General features: G+C 40.3%; 1 protein-coding gene across 12 annotated transcripts in view; it reads right to left on the bottom strand.

Moving 5' to 3' along the window:
- PHF21A (PHD finger protein 21A) overlaps positions 1-17,599 on the bottom strand; it is a 188,515-nt gene extending 170,916 nt beyond the window's left edge. For 3 of the 12 annotated variants that reach the window (XM_045808739.2, XM_045808744.2, XM_045808742.2), the window contains exons 1-2: positions 14,869-15,855; positions 14,069-14,291 (exon numbers count right to left, since the gene is read on the bottom strand). The gene's annotated coding sequence lies outside the window, so the exon portion shown is untranslated. The other 9 variants (XM_045808738.2, XM_045808734.2, XM_045808741.2 and 6 more) reach the window with 6 other exon arrangements.
- Positions 17,600-18,457: the final 858 nt, after the last annotated feature.

An 18,457-nucleotide genomic window follows, 5' to 3' on the forward strand; every position in this document is an offset into this window, starting at 1 on the left:
AGGCAATGGAGGGAGTATGTGCAATTGATGTGAATCTCTCTGGGAAGCAGCTGATGTACCGCTGAACCAGACAGGTTCCCGCGTAAGTCTAGTAGGAGTTCAGCCCTGACATGAATGGCCCAACTTTTACAAATTGGTCAGAGACAGACTGATTTTTAAAATTGTACAACTCTTTAAATCAACCTGAAAGACCTCATAGGGTCTATTTCTAACTCCTGTATTTATTGAAATGAAATACACTTTTGAACTTTCTACAATTCCATTTACCCAAGAGAAGCAACTTTTTTATAAGCCCTGCATAAAGAAAACTTAATACTGTGCATACACTATGCTAATTCTAAAACTACAAAGCTTCACTTACTGACCACTCCAGCAATTGTAAAGTAACATTACAATTTTTTCAACTGAGAGAAAACTATACCGGGGCGCCCGGGTGGCTCAGTCGGTTAAGCACCCAACTGTTGGTCTCAGCTCAGGTCTTGATCTCAGGGTTTTGAGTTCAAGCCCCACATGGAGCCTACTGAAAAGAAAACAAAACAAAACTATACAGCCTGCTATAAAACTGTTCAATTTTTAAAATATTTGTTGAGATAAAATACAAGCACGTTATCAAAACAAATTTGCTGGAATTTCTGCTCAGAAAGCAGAAACGTTGTTTTAGGAACACAGACAAAATAAATCTGGGAAATGCTCCTATCCACCTCCTAGGCCTTTATGAACTGGTACAGTTGGGTAAGTAAGAACAAAAAGTTAATGGAAGCTATTATTCTACTTTAACTCAAATGCTCATCAGTGGTAACACATGCCATATTCAGGGTGTTGTGGTAAGCTACTGCAAATACATTTGCTGAATCCTAGGGAAAAAACTATACAGATCAAAGATCAAAAAAGTTTCAGATTCAAATTGGTAGTGAATGAATAAAATTAATTCTATGTCACACTTAATGATCATTCCCCCTCCCTCAATTACTGATTTCACTTACCAGATAGATACCTACACACACACACACACACACACGCATACTAATGGACATACTAAAAACTCAAATACTTTATCAAAAATATCTTAAGTCTGAGATCACTGTAAGGCAGAAACTTAAACAGTGACTTTTCTCATAATCAACTTATTCTCAGGCCCAGTTTCTAGGCTCACTACAGGTAACATACGACAATTAAATATAGAAAGAAAATAACAATTGCCATAAGAAAAGACCAGGCACCAGATGAGAGGAAATTTCACAAAGGCAAAATGCCCAAAATCAGAAGGCAAATAAATGATGTCCATCGTTACTAGAAAGCATTTGTGTGCCTCTACAATTGTTTCTACTAGTTATTCTACTCAAGCATGTATTCTCAGGGGTTAAGCACACACTTTGTTCTGAGCAGCTGACCCTAGGGACTGACCAGCTGATTAGGATTTTACACTTTTGAGTTATAATGCCCAGTCTACTACTGACTCCATGCTAAGTGACCTACTGTAGGGGCGCCTGGGTGGCTCAGTCGTTAAGTCTGCCTTCGGCTCAGGATGTGATCCCGGTGTTCTAGGATCGAGCCCCACATCAGGCTCCTATGCTGTGAGCCTGCTTCTTCCTCTCCCACTCCCCCTGCTTGTATTCCCTCTCTCGCTGGCTGTCTCTCTCTCTGTCAAATAAATAAATAAAATCTTAAAAAAAAAAAAAGTGACCTACCGTAAACCACATCACTATGTTGGTACAAGAAAAGGCTTCTACCAGTAAGAGTTTTTAAAAAGTGCCCTATAATGTTTTTTAAAGTCTGTTAAAACTGACATATTCCCACATATTTTCTATTTCTCCCAGAACTTCCGCAAACAAGGACTCATTAAATAGACTTTTCCCACCCATAACCTTTCTCACCATGACATTTCAAGGAAAAACCCTCTTTTCCAGCTAAGCTGTTCCATATTTACTCTTTCCCCATAAACTTTCAGTGGGACTATAACCGTAACAATGATAACAGCAGTTATTGCTTATCAAGTGTCTTAAGATTTCCTCATTTTATCTTCACATCAATCCCAGAAGTTTGGTGTTATCAACCCTACATCACAGATGAAGAAACTGAAGTCCAAATGAACAGCACAGAGCTTGGTATACAGCATGTATGAGAGACATCTTTGCTGAAGGGAGCTTAAATAATTAGTCCAAGGTCACATACTCAACTTTAAGTGGTTGTACAGAGATTCCAACCCAAGGGTCAGACCACAAAGCCCAGGCTCTTTTCCCACTATGCAACATTTGTCTCAAGCCTTGAGGAGAGAAGAAAGGAATTGAGAATTAAGGTTAAGTAATACCTAACAATAGTTACCATTTACTTAGCATGTACTATGTGTCAAGAACTTACTGCAGTTTATATGTTAACTTATTAATTCCTCATAACAACCTCAGGCTATGGGAACTATTTATTCATATTTTACATACGAAGAAACAGAGGCAGAGGCACAGAAGGTGCAGTGATTTGACCATTATCACGGAGCTAATACGTGACAAAGCCGCGATATGAGCCCATGCAAACTGGCTCCAGCTCCAGTGCTGATCCTCAACCACTGAGCTTTCTTTACTGCCATGCTAAAAACGTCCCTTCACCTGAACTGCAAGAAAACAAAACTTTTAACCTTTTCAACAAAATTACTGGACTGTGAGCCTTCGTGCTTTGACTAATTAAGAGAAAACTAGTAGTACTCTTCTAAGCCTGCACGCCAGACTTCTTTACAGGCACAAAGGATATGCCCCTGGTGATCAGATCACTGCAATGCTCAGGAAGTGGCACACTGTTTAGTCTGGTTAAGAGCCCCCAGCCCATCTCTCTCCACACTAACCATGCGCTGCAAGAAGCAGGCAATTCAGAGATGTCCCAGTGCAACCCTCTATAAAACGAACGTCAGTCTGGAAGTAGCCAAGTGTGTATGGTAGTACCCTTCCAACACCCTTTCTCCTTCTTCCCAAACACCATAAAGAACACCGCAAAAGGAATGAATGAATCTAAGCTACTTAAAAATCATAACAAATGTCCAATGATAACTACAAATTTAAATGAGAAAAAAATGCAAAATTCTCATAGTTTTGTAACTTGTCCAAATTCTACATTCAAAAAAGGATGGGCCTCAAAAAAAAAAAAAAAAAAAAGAAAGAAAGCATAGGCCTCTTTGAAAGTCTCAATTCTTAGACTACCTTATTATCATAAATGTGCCTTGAGAGGTGAGAGAAAAATCAATTTTTGCCTCAGATTCTGAATATTTTAATATACATATTTAAAACAAAAACCATTACCGTTACAAGTTACTGGGCTTTCCACCCTAATACCTACTAGTATGACAATGTATTTAATTACATAAATAAAAATAATGAGCATGGACTTAATATTTGTATGCTAACATGTAACAGACACAGAAAAATAAATACACAAGAACAGGACTGGACCTGGAGGTACTGAGAACTTGACACAATGAGAAAAGGAACTATTGCAGCTCCTTCCATTGACATCGTAAAGTTGCCACATTTTCTGGGCTCTCTTTTGAATTAATGTGGCATCTGTTCCAAGTACAGCATGCTAACATTTTACTAAAAGATATTTTCATTCTACATTTGTATGTGGTTTGCTTTTTATTTGAACTCCTGTTTTATTTCAGTGGTCATTATTTCTTTATACCAAGTTGTCCATTTGGCATTCCTAATCTATTTCCCCTGTGCACAAAAGGGGTGGGGAACCATCAGTTTAAAACCCTCTAACAGCAATAATTACAATATGCTTTGCATATAGATTAAATAAAGAAAATAAGGAGCACAAAGATTTTTGTAGGCTTTTTAGTATCAGGTCCTGATAAGTTAACAGCATCTGTTCCTTTCAGAAAAAGAATTCTGCTCTGAAGTACTGGCGGGGGGGGGGGGGGTAGGGGAGAAGGAGGGGAGAGAAATAAACAAATACTAAATAGAATAATTCAAGTTACGAAGTTTGGTCTTCATGAAATGATGATTTCAATAATTTGCACATATCCAACTCTATCGAATGAGAACTGCTTTTTAAGACATCCTCAAAAATGCTGCAGCAACAAGCCAAATACAACCACTTGTACTTAACATGCATGCTGCATACTCCACAATGTTACGTCATATCAGGCACAGAGAAGACGCTTACCAAGCTATCCTGCGTTCTATAAACTGCCTAACAACAACAGAAAAAGGCACTGCCATCTCTATAGTGGGAGTAAGAGCTGACAGGGTAGGCAGCCTTTTCCCTTTGGTCAACTCTGAAGAAAACAAATAAGGCTTATATTTCTGTCTTTTAAGCTCACCTCTCTCAAGGCCTTTACTCTCAATCTTTCAGCCTTTCACAGAAAGAAAGGCTGTTTCTTTAAAATTAAAAAGCTGCAAAAGATCACTCCAACTTAAAAGCCCCACACCTTGTGCCAACTGTCCTCCAGGTGTCCCCATGGCTGCCTCTTCTGTACAAGAATGGCCTATCTAAAGCACTCGTCTCCAAGCGGGTGCACCACCCCGGAGAAGGAAGGGGACCGCGGAAGGAAACAGTACAACTTATATTTTTAAATATCACCCTTTTTTAAATTCCAACTTTCCTGTATGTTTTGTAACATACATAAAACACTAATTCAGAAAACTACATAAATATACATTTACTGGTAGCAGTAATTTTTTTAAAGTTTGGAGACAACAGGCTAAGGAGGCCAAAAGTAGAATAAGAGAGGAAAATTAGGCTCTGCCATTCACTTACTTGAATTCTCGTCTCTGCCTCAGTTTGACCATCCATGACCTGAACTCAGCCCTCTGTACACTTGTAATACTATTTTGAGAAATACTAAAATACTTTTTAAGGCATGGTCTGAGCCACACAAAATGAAAAGCACATATGAACCAATGAGAAAACTCTTGAATTGGCATGTTAAAACTGACTATACTGGGGGTGCCTGGGTGGCTCAGTCGGTTAAGCACCTGACTCTTGATTTCAGCTCAGGTCATGATCTCAGGGTTGTGAGATGGGGCTCTACTCTGGTCATGGAGCCGGCTTGGGATTCTCGCTTTCCCTCTCCCTCTGCCTTCCCTACCCTCCCACTCCCACTCCTGTGTGCCCTCCCTCTCTCTCAAATAAATAAATAACTGACTATACTGTAGTTCAAATAAACTGCTATGCACTGTCAGATCCGATTCTCAGAATTTTAAGGCCAGGCTTCAGCACTTCACTAAAGAAACATTAAGGCACCTTAGACACAGGGAGTGCATTCTAAGACTAGGAAGACTCTTCTAAAAAACTTCTGCAATGAAAATTTATTACTTATGAAATAAAAATTTTTAATCTAAAAATTACAAAACTGAATTATGACTAATAACCTTAGCAACAAGATAAAACTCTCAAAGCTAGAATCAAAAGATTATATTTAATGTAGATTACAAGGCCTTGAGGATGTCTTATTTTACACAAAGCCAGAAAAACAAATGGCAGTCAAATTTTTTTTTTTTTTTTTTTTGGTCACTTGAAAAAATAGTGGGTTATCAGTATAGCATTTGGTAGTGGTTGAGTGAGTAGGGATAGGGATGGGGGTGAGGTCAGCCAACACTACTGACATAAAGATGTGAGTACCAGGACTAATTCCTATGCAGAGTATCTATCTGTATATCGATTAAGCAGTACTTGGTTTGAGTTTTCATTAATTAAAATATTACAATTATTTTCACAGCTTTAAAATGTTATTTTAATTTGTAAATGTTGAATGAATGCCTCTGAACAACCAAGAAGAGAACCCACCAGTTTAAAAAAAGTTATGTGAAACCATAATTGATCTCTTTATAAATAGTAGCTACCAGAATAAGCTAGTAGAACTTAATTCTGAAATGATGCCTCTTAAATTACTTGCACAGGACAGAAAATGGTGTTGCCACTTTAAACTGGTTATCATTTTTTTAAGTTTTAAAAATAACAACAACCATCTCTAAGGCATTAGGCACAACTAAAAAGAACTTAAAATGCTTTTTGCCCCATAAGTAATAACCAGTCTAGAGTATAAGTTTATAATCTTAATGTATAAATCTTACCTCTCTCCTTCCAACCTTACTCCACTTCCCACCCGAGCCTTATTTTCAAAAACAAGTTTTTTAAATAGCCACTTGAAAAAAGTAAACTTTAAGACAGTATTATGGTATAACTCTATTTATTTTTTGAAGTGGATATATATAGTACATATTTAATGCACAGGAAAATTTAAAAGTAGAATGGGATGACTTTCATTTTCTACTTTGTACATATCTATATGGCTAGAATTATTCATATGCACTGCCTTTATAATATTTCTTTAAAAAAAAGACATTTCTCATAAAACCCTCTAAGATGTTGATAGTTACATAAGAGCTAATTAAAACAGCAAATGTAAAATATCTGCCCTAAGGAAATGTATAAAATAACCTACAATGCTAAAGTGCCCAAATTCCAACCTTAAGAAATAGATATCAGTCCACTCCATGCTAGGCACCATGCTTCGCAATTGGCATACAAAGATGAACAAGACAGGCACCATCCCAAATGCCTTCATTTCCATTCCATTCCAATGCTTACTATCTCCAAAATAATCAATCTAACCCAACCAAAATCAACATGAAACATTCTCAAAATGATACATCATAGCTGTGGCCATTTCAGTAAATTGAAAACTTCTTTAGTAATTCATTTTCTAGGTTTCTAGAGGAATTACACAGTTCAGTACAATGTTATGGACACTTGAAAGGCTCTGCAATCAAACCTGGGCTTGAATTCAGGTTGTAGCATTTGCTACACCTATGTGATCCCAGGGAGGCCTTCATTTCCTCATCTATAAAATGGGGGTAGGAAAATAATAGTAAATCCTCATAATATTGCTGTGAGGATTACAATTAAATGAGATCCTATATGTAAAAAAGCTTAGAACTATATATAATATACACTCAGTAAATGTTAAATTATTACTGTTATTAAAACAACATAACCCAATGTACAAGAACTGTTCACAACTTGCCAAATATTTACTCTTATATCTATGCCACTTCTTCAAGAACAAATATATGGATTTGTGTAAGTTTGTATATTAACACATAAAAATAGTTTTCAACATAAAAGCCCATAATTGAAAGCTTGTATTACAACACACCAGTACATTTATGATATTTATGTATATTTTATATACACACACATATATGCATCAGTGGATATTGTCACTAGCTATGCTATAAACATGTTAAGAACTTGTCTGTTGACCGTGGGCAGGGGGTATTCAGATCACCAAATATGACTCTAACCCATATATTTAAACTTTTAAAAACATTCATTGTTAACACAATATAGACAAATATCTTAAAATTCAGGCATCTATTAGTGATTACAAACTCAATTTATATATACTACTTTAGTCATAAAGTACATTCATTGGTATTATCTCACCCAGTCCTTTTAACAGCATAGCGAAGCTGGCTTTTACCATTATCCCCATCTTACCACTGCAAAAACTAAAGCCCAGCAGGTTGAATTTCCCAAGAGCACACCACTAGTGACAGGACTGGTCTTAGGGCCAAGTCCTCTGACACCATCACAATTGTTTCATTTCCATTGGCCTGGGAGATTTCATTAAAAAAAGACAGAAAACTGTGCTCAATACTTTCAATCCTTTAGGTGTATCAGAGGACTCTACAGGGATTACACACAGCTGCCCAGTTTTACTCTCCTTATTTCCAACTTTAGTATTTCAAGAATTACACATGTGCGTAATTATAAAATGTAGATAAGGAGCACTCGTCCAAATCTGATCTTTCCTACATTGGCCAATTAACACTAGAGATGATTTTACCCCTTATACTTAGCCCTTTTACTTAACTTCTTTGTAACCACTAAATTTATTTCATGTTAATGTTAGGTCTTAAAAAGTCAAGTTAAGAGAAGATAAATAAAGCCACTCACAATGTGGCAGCATTATCAGATCAGATCCCACAAATTTCTGACACAGCTAAAGAATCTATTCAATGTCTAATATACAAATATTAACAAATTTCAGTTCATATTTATAAGAGAAAAAAGGTTAGTATTAATACAGTGGGTTGGTTTGTTGTGTGAGCAAGTACTTAAATAATCACTACTAAAGGCAGAATTCTCTTAAATAAACACAGCAGCCCTCAGCAATATTATTCCAGGAACTCTACACAAGGGAAAAAGCTGGAATAGATACGGGCCAAGCAGGTAAGAAAGACACATCATGATTCTGTATACCCTCAAACTAAGGCACATACATCACAACTTATGCTTACATTTTTCAATATTCCCAGATGTCCCTTTCCCTTCTCAAAAAGCTAAAAGAGACCAGCCATGCAGATAAAAATATCCTACAAGTTCAAGAGCCTAAAAGAAGTTAGAGTGTCCTAAAAGAGAAAAATAATGTAAAGACTTATGATTTTTTTGAACCTAACATTTTAAGTACAACCCACGGACCCGAAACTACATTTTCTTTCTGGGGCTGCTCACTGGCCTCCAATACACCAAACCTGTAACACTGTGAACTACGGTGATAGATTGGTTCGTGCTTCTAAACACAACAGAATTTTCCCAAGGTTACATACACTGTGACAGAAGGAACATTTTTGCAGCATCTCATATTCATTAATCAACTAGTTTGGGTATTTTACCAGTGCAAACATTATGAACGAAAACATTTTCATTATCTTTTGAACCCGCCAAAGTCAACCAAGGGCTGTGGTACAGTGGCAAAGAGTACTGAATAGGCACAGCTGAACCCTGGTCAAAAAGTCTGCGACTGGCTGGTAGCTAACTTCAGGCATGTATCACTTAGGGAGAAACCGAGGTGCAAAGACATCTTAGGTACAGCAAAAAATTCTAAGGAACTGCCACATCATTACCATAGGCCAAAAATCTCAAGGTCTTATCAGAACAGGCTGGGCTTCTGATCAAATAATAATGTAAAAAGAGAGGAAAAAATGTGAAGCATGCTATTTATTTAATAACAAGAACCACTACTACTGCTGCTGCTGCTAATTCTACACATTTACTGAGGCTTTTATCATGTGGCAGGCACTGTGCTAAGCACTTTCACAGATTTCAACATCTAATCCCTGCAACAACATTCTGATATTCATTAATGAAGTATCAGAACTTTAAAGAAAAGAATAGAAAGAATAGAAATTTAAATTTTACAAATGAAAATATGAACAAATTATTAAAGAAAACTTACCTTTTCCTCTACCTTTCAGATTACATCTATATGAGTATTAAATTTACATTGAAACCACATTTATTTTCAGGAATCTGTCTTCCATTTAAAAAACACTAAGATTCAAATGTTGACAATTATTACAAAATAATTTTTTGATAACCTCTAAACTTAAATACGGGCACTGAATAACTGGCCCCATTCAAAAAAAAGAGAACAGCATATACATCCAGCCCTACAATAATAAGCTCCTAATGCCCATATTAGCAATATGCTATAATTATAAAGTGATCTATAGCAGCACAGACAAAAAAAATTACAACTGCTAAGTTTTAAATATATGAACACAAACACACATACACATGTATCAGTTATTTTACATGTAAATCTTAAAGCATCTAGATGATAAAAAAAAAAACTAATCCAAGGTAAACTAAAACACTAGGGTGTTTTTGAAGACTCACTTTAGAATACCAGCACCACGATAATCATAGTATTAGCAATCAAATTTTACTTAGCAGAAAGTTCTTAGAGGCTTGGGAAGCTGTTTGTATAAAATGGAGTAGACAAGAGGGAAGGGTTCTCTGTGCTGTTTAAATCAACTACAGGTCCCAGCATGCAACGCTCTAATCCGGAGTTAAGCAAAAACCCGAAATGCATCCTGGGACTTGTAGTAAGAAAACCACTTCACCCTATCACAGTAAGTTTTAAGAAAAGTCTGAAGTATCTAAGCACAATCTGACTAGATCTCATTATCAGGGCCTAGTGAAATTCAGATCTAACTTGTTTGCTCTCTGCTCTGTCAGTTTCTTTAGCACACACCGGAAAAAGTATCAATGAATGTTTACATCAACATTTTCACATTAGAAAAACCTTATTCAGGATAAGCATATAAAAGAAATGCTTAAAAAGCAAAAAGATTTTATACAATTTTAAAATTATTTTTTAAAACATCATTTCTAAAGCCATTTCTTTAAAAGTTTGGTTGGATCAGTTTCAAAGCTCTCTATTCCCCTCCCCCAAGAAAGTTTTAATTGTTTTATGAGGTTTTCTCTAAACAGTCTTTCAAGTTATATTTTAGGAATAATTTTTCTTGCAGAAAATTCTCATACAAAAACATTTCCCATACTCTAATAATGTCCACTAGGAAAAATATTCTTATAGTAATAGGTCCACATAACACCATCACACACACAACAATAATACTTAAGTTTCTCTTTTGTCAAGTCCTTACTCAATATCAATGCCCTCCGCTCCTAACCCCTCATTTCACACACACACACACACACACACACACACACACGCACACACGCACCCGCACACACACGTTTCCAGAAAGAACACTTAGGAAAAAAAATATTCCCAACATAGACCCATTTCTCTCATCCACTGACCTCTTCTAAAAACAAAAAAGATTTTTTTAAACTATCAATAACATGTCCAAACAGATAACTTTGAGCTGTTATTTATGTATATACAGTTTCTACACACACCCCTATTTTCTGCAAGACTGAGGAAGGAGGCTGGGAAAGAACTAAGTGCAATCTGCATCAGGAGGCCTAACACAGGTGGTGGGTTATTTTCAGGCAACAGCACCTTCACAAACATGCTGTGGAATACAGTCCAAGAAATTCCTAACAAGGAAAGATAAGCTGGCACACAGATTTAACACAATCCAGCTAAAAATCACCTGCAACACATGTTACTACATTTCACCATAAAAGTGACAGGCTACTACAGGATCTGAAGCTTCATCAATACAACATACTGGCCATAGGGCCAGATAGCAGTTGCCATGGTTACTATCACCCACTTTTATCAGGAAATTATTGTCATTACTCTGAAGTTTTTGGTACTTATTTAAAATCTTAAAAAAATCAGTCTAGGGTTTGACTGTTAATTGAGTGAAAGAATCAACTACTGTTTGATTTGTAAGTATGCTCCTTCAGAGATGCACATGGTTAACAATACTTGGATCTGCAGCAGAAAAAAATCAATTCCTTTCCGCTGCTCCTTCTCCTCAAGTACTGACAGTTTGTATCCTCAATGCAGCCAAAACAATAAAACAAAACCCATCTTTTTGGCTTCTGTGTTTAAGTTATTTTTTTGTCCCCTAGGCCCACAAACAGAGTCAAAATAAAGCCTAGATCACCAACCTGTTAGGCCCCATCCCCCTTCCCATCTCCATATTACCGGTTCACTTTTTTATCTATTTAAAAAAACAGAAAATATTTCCATAAATGATTCCAAAATATAGATAAGAATAGTTTTCCTCAACAGAGACCTGCACACTATTTTTTTTTTTAATTTTTTAAAACAGGGGCGGCCTTACAATGTATTGGAGGGAGAGAAGTGGAGGGGTAGCCAAACTGCCACACAAGTGTCTAGTGTGAGAAAGTTGCTGTAGAAAACCCAAAGGTTGACTGAACCTCACATATTATCTCTAAATGTGGCGGAAGAGTTCACCACCACCCCAGTTTAACACTGAACTAACAGACAAGTAATAGAAAAGTTATCCTTAAAAGTTCACTTCAACATTCTCACAAAAGATAACTCCAGAAATGCAATACACAAGAATTATAGGAAAGCCTGCAAAATAGCACAGCCACATGTACATACAAACACACAAACAAGAAAACATATGCTATTTAAAAAGTAATTATCTACAATAAATTTAAAGCAGTGTTAGCATATTACCTCCTTAAAAAAAAAAATCTCAAAGCAGCAAAAATACACACCTGGTAAAGTTAAAGTGATTAAAATATATTGCCGCGCTCCTAAAGAATACTTAGGGCCTACAAAAAAGCCCATGCACAAAAGTTCCTGAGAAGTCAACAAAAATCGTGAATATTTCCCAGCACAAATTAACATGAAGATTCAAACATATTTCAAGAAATCAGGTCTGAATATAGACAGAAAGGAATTCTGTCAAAGGTTAGAGACCTAAAACTTTAATCCCTTCCTTTTCTCCCTTTGAATAGCAATTAAATACAAAAGCTTTCAGCAATAAAATACCAAGAATACAAAATTTAAAAGTACATTTACCACAACCTTAACTTCCGTATTTCCTCAAAAAAAACAAAAAAGAAACAAAAACAAAAACAAAAAACCAAAACCAACTTTAGTATTCAGTGTCCGTAGTATGAAAAAGTTAATACTACCCTGAGAGGTTTCATTTTTATTTAAACAGTTAAATGTTTTTCTCACTTCACACAGAAATAAGTTTCTATATTTAATTTCTAATTAAAGGGGCTATTTCATAAAGAGCAGTAGCTTCTAAAATATAAAACTAAACCTTTTGATATGCTCATAAACACAGGGACTCCCAATTATCTATATTTTATTTTATTTTAGTCCAAATTTGTAAGCAGAGTCTATTAAAAAAGGCACAAATCAAGGCTTGAGTTTTAAACTTTTGGATTATTTTTACACAAAAATATTTCAGTGCACTCCTCTAGATTTGAGTAGTCATTTCCTCATGCATCCCTCTAAAAGAGAAAAACAAAATGATATACACATGTACCTAATACTAATACATACAGATATGCATCTTTTTCACTTTGAAACAAGCTTGAAAGCTTTACTTAGTAAGAATTTTTCAGAAAGTTAGAAGAACCACTCAAAACAATCAAAATCTTAACTGTGACATCTGTTACTCTGTGTGTTAATGAGAGTCTATAGAAGAATCTGGGAACTTCAATATTCACTAAAATCAACTACTATGACATCAATGAAGAAATGAAGAAAAATTTTAATGGGGGTTACACATTTCATAGGATCTACAAAAAGAAAAGTGATCTTTTTTTTGAATTATGAGAAACTGCCTCTGCAGCATTTTTTAAACAAAGCTTCAAAACTGTAACAAAGAGCTTTTTGGTAACCACAACAGCATTTAAAAAAAAATTCATGAAGTGTTGGGGGTACACTTTTAAAATGCTCATTTCCCAAATGATGTGGAGAACGTTAACATTTTAAAGACAGAAATTTCTGTCCATGTATTAATTAGTTACCTATCTCAACATCTGCATGGCTTCCGACAATTTACAAAGAACTTTCACATGTATTATCTCATTTGATCTTACTGAGAAAAAAGTACAGTATTATGCCTAGAAAATCGACAAAATTCAAAGCAGCTTCATCAAATTTTCTACACATTCCTAAGTTTCTAAAACTTTGATACAAAACTTTACAAGCCACCAAAGTAGCATGATATTCCCAGGGATAAATCAATTCACCTAACACTAATAGAGTTTCAAAGGAGCATGTGCCGTAAATGCTATGAAACTACTTTCATCTTTATGCAGTTATTGTGAAGTGTTACTAACAGACATATCAGCAATGACCTATACCCACAGATATAACTTTACTTACAGTTCAAGAATCTCAGTCTTTGGAGGCCAACTCAAATACATCAACCATACGTTATTTATAAAGCTGAGTGCCTAAGAATTTATCTATTAGGATCACTGTCCACAGATGCAAGGAATAAAACACAAGAAATTAATTTTTTTTCCATACAGTTTCTCCCTTTACAAAATCTCATATCTTTATATCCTACCTGTATTAATATTATAGGGACGACATAAAACCTAAAGCCCCATTGTACCAACCTCTTTTGTTTATAGCCACTGCACATAATCTTTTCACATTTGTGTTCAACACCCCACTCACCAATACAAGACTAACTCCTCATCAAAGTAAAATAATTCTAACAGCACTCTGTACCTAAGCTTGGCATTCTTAAGCTATCCACAATAACAAATCTATTTTGTGTAATATCGTAAGCAGGTAAAAAGCAATCAAAGATTTCAGTTACAAATAGCAAATGTAATTGATTAATGGACTTTTAAATGGACTTACTCAAAATCTTTCTGGAACTTTAAGGCGTTAATCCTGTTGCTTAGTTGAAGCTAACAGAGCTGTAAGAAGTAGCAAGACCCTCAAAATTGAGAGATTTGCTTTATCTTGCTGTAGCACCTCCTGCTGGATAGCATTTAGAGTTCTTCATGTAAGCAGAAGAAGAGTATTTCTGAGGCCGCTCCTTCCAGATGACTGAATGGGGAAAAGGATGGACCCTTCAAAGCTAAAAGAAACAGGGCCCCGTCCATCACTTACACCTCTTAAAAAGAAAATCTGGCGTAGGTAGGAGTCTTTTTAATCTATTACTATTCTGGTTCCATAAGACCTGCCTGAGTCCAAAGTGCAACATGCTTAAATAAAGCTTGCAAAATTATCTAAAAACTACCTTAAAAAGCCTTCAAAAGCACTCAAGCAAAAGACTTTATTACGGCCAGCCAAGCAATGCTAGTCATATTGCAAATACCATTACGTTAACAAAAGCAAAAGTCTGACATAAAGCAAAACACCTGGAACATTTTTAACATATTAGCCAGAAGTTTGTGTTTTGAGAATTTTCTGCACTATTACTATGCTCCTTTTGAGAACAGTTGTCCATCTACAGCAGTTTTAAGTACAGAAATTTTTTGATAAAAGGAGTATAACTGCACACAAAAATTTCCTCTCCACCATCGAATATGTCCTGATATTTTAAAATGTATTTTTCAGACGTTTTAAATAGCCCCTAATAAGCCAGTTTTAAGCCCACCATGTAGATTCCATATACAAGTGAAGATAGAAAAAAAGAATAGAAAGGAACTTACCAAAATCAAAATGAATAACAGTATTTCCAGTAAAAATGTAGTAACAGTTTCCTACAATGCTGTGAAACCAAGTAAATCGTGAAACTTAAAAAAAGGGGGGGGAGGGGGCTACTCTTCAAAAACCAAAAGAAAAACTGACCTATTTACTTCTAGTGCCCAAATGTGATAAACACCAGATGTAAACAAACAACATAAACACTGAAAAGTACACGTAGATGTCTTAGCCCCAATTTCAGTCCCCTTACCAGGCCCTCAATGAAGCTAGAGATGTGAATGAGTACCCTCTCTAAAAGGAGATATTCCAGCTCCCTGCCCTAAAGAACCCCTATAAAGTGTGCCTATGTACAGGCTTCCTTCCTAGAGTGCACAGCTGCTTTTGGGAGGGAAAAAAAAAAAAACTTTCATCAACCCAAATTAATCTGATTCTAATATTCAGCTATCAATTATTAATACAGGAATGTTCTCCCTTTAATGTCCCCAGCTTAAGCATCTACATTCCTGACACCTACTATTAACAAAAAATGCACAGCTCGCACCCCAGCTATGGGGCAAATCTCTGAAATCCAAAACACAGCCACAAAGTTCACTGTCAAGGCCAATGCTAAGGCCCACACACGCCCGGACCTTAACTCACATTTGAAATTCTAGAAAGCCACACTTGCAGACATCATTTAAAAACAACACAATGTGGACGTGCAGAGTGAGATCCTCTACTTCAAGACCTAAACAAAGAATATTTCAACATATGCCCCGAATATGATGACACCAGATTCACCAATGAAAACAAAACCTGCCTACCATTAGCAGTCGTACCCTCATCTCAACAACTCAACTACTTAGAAATCACTCTCAGCACATCTGCACCCTACAACCGGCGTGTGGCCTTCTCCGGGGGTGCAAGCCACAGACAAAGTTGAAACAAGACATTCTTCCCCCGGTGCCCAATCTCGATATCAACCCCTCCCGTACCAGGGCCACCTTGCTGCTACCCACCATCGCGAACGTGGTCAGGGGAAAAAAAGAAATCCTAACAGCACCGCTCAGCAGAATAAAGAGACTAAAGAGAGGATGACGAGAAGTGTTGGGAACTGCGTGCACGACGGGGCTGGACCAAACGGAAAGAGTCCCACTCCGCGCGCCCCTCCCCCCGGCGGGGGCGCGGGCGGGGGAGGGGCGGCCGCGGCCCCTCTCGGAGCGGCCTGCCGGCCTCGGCCCGCGCGGGGTCCCGGGGGCGCCCCGCGGCCGCGGGCGGCGGGGGCGAGTGCGGGAGGGCCGGCCCCGGGGTGAGGGGTGCAGGCAGACTCTCCGGAATAACAAGTTGCAGAAGAAGAAGAATAAGCGGAATTTCCCCAACGCTGCTCCGGCCACCCAAGACAAATGCACCAACACACACACACACACACACACACTCGGGCCCGGCAGCGTCAGCAGCCGCAGCTTTTTTTTTTTTAAACCAGATCCCTCAGTCACCAAACAAGATGGTTTTCAAAAAAAAAAATTAATTAATTAATTAAATAATCATAATAAAAACTTCCCCCCGACAGCATCCCGGGGGGGGGGCAGGGTGGTGAAGGAGCCGAGGCGACCATCCCCCGGCTGAGGGACAGCCGAGGGGGCGGACAAGGCTCCGCGCCCCCCGCCCCCGCCGGCGGCCCCCTCCGCTGCCCCCCGCCGGGACAATGTGACGCCCCCTCCCCGCCACCCCCGGCGCGCCGCCTCTGTCACCCGCTTCGGCCCTGCACTCAGCGCCCAGGCTCCCGAGGCTGCTCATAAACTTACTTCCAATTTATCCTGGGGAGGGGTGGAGGGCAGAGGGAAGGAAGGGGGAGACAAGGTTTTTCCATTGTCTTTTTTTTAGGGGGGGAGGAATAGGAAGGGCACGCAGGGGGGCGCCCCGAAGGGGAAGTTATTGCTCAAATCTCAAGTTGACTGAGGGGTCCTGACGAGAACACCCCCCTTTCCCTCCTCCCTCCCACACACCCCTCCCCTCCCCCTCCCTCCCCCCCACAACAAACTCCAAGCAGGCAGCCCCAGTTCCTCCCAGAGACAAACACCAGAGACAAGACAGAGAGACAGGGAGAGGGGGAGAGGGGGAAGGGGGGAGGGAGGGGAAATAGAGCTACTCAAGAAAAAAAGAGGAGAGTGAGGAGAAGAGAGAATGGAAAAGCTGGGATACTGCACCCTCCTGCTGCTGGCTGGTTGTCCCCCCTGGCAGCTGGAGGCAGGAACTCTGAGCAGGAGAAGCAGGAGGAGGAGGAGGAGGGAACTCTTCTTCATGGGGAGGGAGGGAAGAAGCTGGAGCTGCTGCTGCTGCTTCTGCTGCTGCTCTGGGCCTCTCGCACTTTTTAGATATTAGTGTGTTAAGATGGTAGGTTGTTCCCTTCTCCCTCCTCCTCCTCCTCCTCTCCTCTCCTCTTCTCTCCCTCTCTCTCTCACTCACTCACTCACTCTCCCTCTCTCTCTCTCTGGGCTGTTTCTTTCCTCCTCTTCCCCAGGCAAGGGGGGGTGGGGAGGAGGGGGTGGGGGGAGGAACTGGATCCTCCTCCTCCTCCAGGAGAGACACACACAGGCCCCGGGCCGGAATAGGGGTGGGGGGGAATCAGAGCAGCAGGAGAGAAACTGTGGGAGACAAACAAGCCCAACTCTTCATCCTCCTCCTCCTCCTCTCAGCAGCAGCAGCGAGCACCACCAGCCCATTCACCACCCGGCCCCGGGCCGCAGCACCTCCGCCGCCTCAGCCCGGGGATCCCTCCGCCCAGGCCCAGACACACTCGCCCGCGCGGGAACCCGCCGCGCGGCCCCGCCGGCCCGCCGCCGCCGCCGCCGTGCGCGCCCCCGCCGCTCCCGAGAGCCGGGCGAGAGGGACTGGGGCTGGGAAAGCGGGGACGAGGGCGGGGGGAGAGGAGGCGCCGGGGTAGAGGGGCACGGCAGGGAGGGAGGGGGCCGCCGGGCGGAGTTGTACGGCGGCCGGCCCGGGCCCCCTCGCCTCAGCCGGCGGCTCCGGGGCCGCACGGGCCCCCCCGGGGGCGGCGGGGCGGCGGCGGGGGGGGCGGCGGGGGCCCGCGGCGGCGCTCGGGCGGGCGGACTACTTGACGTGTCGGTGCGGCGAATTTATTTCACTTTGCCTAAGGAACGGGGTGTGCTGCGGCCCCCATTGCCTAGGGAAAAAACCCGGATGTAAAGTGAGTGAAACTAAACTAGAGTGAAGTAGGGCAGCAGCAGCCAAACTCCAGTGCAGCGGCGGCGGCGGCGGCGGCGGTGATGGGGCTGAGCACGGAGCGGCGGCGGCCAAACTCCGGAGCCGCCGCAATGATGGGCCCGTGCAGCGCCGCAGCTCGGCTCCCATGTAGCTGCAGCCGAGGCGAGGCCGGAGCCCGCTGCGGCCCCCCCAACTCCGCGGCCCGAGCCCAACTCCCCCCTCCCGCCGGCAGGAGCTGCAAAGGGGATCCGGAGCGGCCCCAACTCCCTCCAGTGCAACAGCAGTTTTAAGGGGGGGAAAAAAGCCGCGAGGGCAGGAGCGGAGAGAAGCAATGGGGAAGCACTGCAATGGGGGAGCGTGGTCCAGGCAACAGGAGAAAGATGCAACCTC

Source organism: Ursus americanus, chromosome 24 (genome assembly GCF_024610735.1).
Source record: "Ursus americanus isolate L20-20 chromosome 24, mUrsAme1.1.p, whole genome shotgun sequence".
NCBI classification, from domain to species: Eukaryota; Metazoa; Chordata; class Mammalia; order Carnivora; family Ursidae; genus Ursus; species Ursus americanus.